The following is a 3,021-nucleotide window of genomic DNA, read 5'->3' on the forward strand; positions in this document are numbered from 1 at the left end:
TAAAACAATATAATATACTTTATATAAAAAATGTAGGATTTGTCAGTGTATTCTTTATTTTTTTTTTACACTTGCTTTATAGATTCAACAAAAAATCTGTAATCTCTGATGATTGAAATTATTTAAGATATCTGACATCTTAACATTTATTCTGGTGGTCAGAAATGCTTTTCTTTTCGTGATGGATGAAGAGGACTGGATGTGCACTGATGTCTACACTCTGTATGCTGCTGTTATTTTCACATAGAGTTTCTAAATCTTCCTATAATTGTAATATTCCTCTTGGTGTATTAATATAATAGAAGATCTTTGAGGGGTGCACACCAACCAAATAACAGCACTGTAAACATCACAGCACAACAGCTGTAGGGCTGTGTTCAAAAGGAAATGAAAGAAAATCCCTCGATAAGACAGCTAAGTGAATAATATGATATTATCTTGCATAGCTTGTATATTACAAAGCAAATTGTTTACACACGCAGACTTAATCACATACAAAATTAGTTTAATATTGAAAAAAAAAAAAACCCCACATCACAGACTGACTACTGAATATCCGTCTGTGTTATTGTGCCAGCAGTATATTTATTATATAGAGTAACTGTCTAACTATGCTGAAATATCTTCAGCCATGTTAAAGATCACTGTTTTTTGTTGTTGTTTAATTGCATGCATTCTTGGTTTTCCTTGGGATATAAATCCAGCTTTATTCCTGCTTGTCTTTCACCAGTACAATGCTGCCCTCCTATGGTAAGGTTTAGGTTTTTTTTGCAGGGATCTTTGTATATTTGATACGAATCAAATTTATAACAAAAGCTTGCAGTGTTGAGGGATTTGTTTTTAAAATTCAAACTACATTAGACAAGACTAAACTAATATTTTACTGTTCTAAGCTGCTTAACACAACACCTTATGCAACACCAGTGTACAAGTGTATTATTAGCACTTTGAAGATTGGCATGAAAACCATACGGCTCTTACCTACACGGTCACATATAAAAAGAGAAAAACAATCATATTTTATATCTGTGACATTGACAGCAAAGTAATTTAACAGATGTATGTACGCTGCTATTGTTAGTTCCCATCAAGCACAGAAAAACAACCTCCCGGTCTTCTGCACGAGTATTGTGTGGATCAGTTTAATTTAATCTAACACTTCTTGTTTCCTGTAAAAATGACTCCCCCCCCCATATTCAGAACACATATTTTGTGGAACATGAGGGTTTTTGCAGAATTAGCAGGTATTCTTTGCGTTGTATTTATTCTTCTGTGTTTTCTGAAAAAAAGGGCATCATACCAGCAATACATTTAATGGTTTCCTCAGTCATATTTAGTGATACAGATGAAGGAGAACCAAATACATCCATCCATCCATCCACTCTTCCACCCACTTTCTTATCCTGGTATCAGTAGTGGGTGCAGAGATGAACTTGCTGGCCATTGTCCTCAGGTTTCCCAAGATGCTCTAAGTCTCCTGCTCCACTTTTCACTCAGTCATGAACAACAACACAAATTACTGAAAACCCTCCATGTGATGTGGCATAACATAGTGTGGGCACTCCACCCTTTTCAGGCTAAAATCTATGGATTCAGATATAGAGGAACTAATTCTCATCCCATTTGCTTTTATTTTTACTGCAAGGATCACAGGGTGGGCTGTAGATCATGGCTTGTGGATCCCCACAGGATAAAAAAAATCACTGGAAATGGACACCCTCTGGCCCTTTGTTACACATAAATTGTGCTCATAAAAGTTGTGGTAGTGTCCACATGAAACAAGTCTGACTTGTGGAACAATCCTTGAACGGGTAAAGATCCTCCTAGTTGAAACCTCCTGGCTTTAATGATATTTTTAACTGAAAATCAACTGTTATAAACAAGTGCAACACACCACTACATTCCTGCTTAAAAAAATCTCGAAAGTATAGTTGGTGACAGAAAAACAACAGTGTGTCAAAACTTTACTTACAGTTTGGAGCACTTTTCACAACCATTGCCATTGGTGATTTTCTTCAAATTGCTGGGATACCTAGCTGTTCCAGGTTTATACTACCACCAATTCAACTGACTGTGACACTGCATCAGTCCATTATCTGGGATTAAATTGTCTTGACTTGCTGTGTACAAGGTAACCAATGAGATGTTTGGGTCTGTTAATGAGATGCAGTGAAAGTTAAAATATTTCATGATGCGCTGCAGCACAGGAACCATGAAATCAAATAGTAAAAATAATCAAAATGGTTTTTAAATGAAATTAATTTATACTTTAATAAGTAAATGGTACGTGTACCCATTTAATTACGTATTTTGTAAATTATTAATTATTTATTTCCTACTGTAATTAAATGAGGACACATGCTAGTTTTATTTATGACACGTTGGCACTTTTGGCGTTCAATAAGTTTGTTAGGCGACTCCTGCCTTTCTCACTGCAAAGACTGATTTAAAGCAAAGAGCAACACAAACATTGTGAGCCGGCTGACACTGCCCCCTGCTGACAGTACACATTTAAAACACGTAGACGCCGATCTGCAAATCTCTGGGAGACATTAGGACACGCCCATATTTACGCGTCATCCCCAAGACACCGCTTGACCGCGATGACCTGTGCATGCATGCCTGCTTTCAGGGTACTTGGAAAAAAGTATAACTGTATAACAGGGATGACTACTCATCCGTGGTGGGCATATGTGTCTGCGAACTTGAGAGTGTGCGGCTTATTTTTGTACTTAAATTCTTTTTTTTGTAATTAACTGTCGTACAGGGATTGAGGAAAGACTATTTACTTTCCGCTGCCCTAACAGCCTAGAGAAGATTTGGTACATTTAGGTCTTTTTATGGGTGGGGAAATAATTTTACAAAAGTACTGTTAATATAATATTTATTATTTAATTATTTATTTTTTTAAATGTGAAATTAGTCCTTTCTCACCGGCGACACCACGAGCAGCTACGTGACGTCATTTCGGGGGCGGGGCTTGGATTTTTTTCTGGTGTATTTGCAGAATACCTCACTTCC

This window comes from Simochromis diagramma, unplaced genomic scaffold, assembly GCF_900408965.1.
Source record: "Simochromis diagramma unplaced genomic scaffold, fSimDia1.1 OVJJ01000596.1, whole genome shotgun sequence".
NCBI classification, from domain to species: domain Eukaryota; kingdom Metazoa; phylum Chordata; class Actinopteri; order Cichliformes; family Cichlidae; genus Simochromis; species Simochromis diagramma.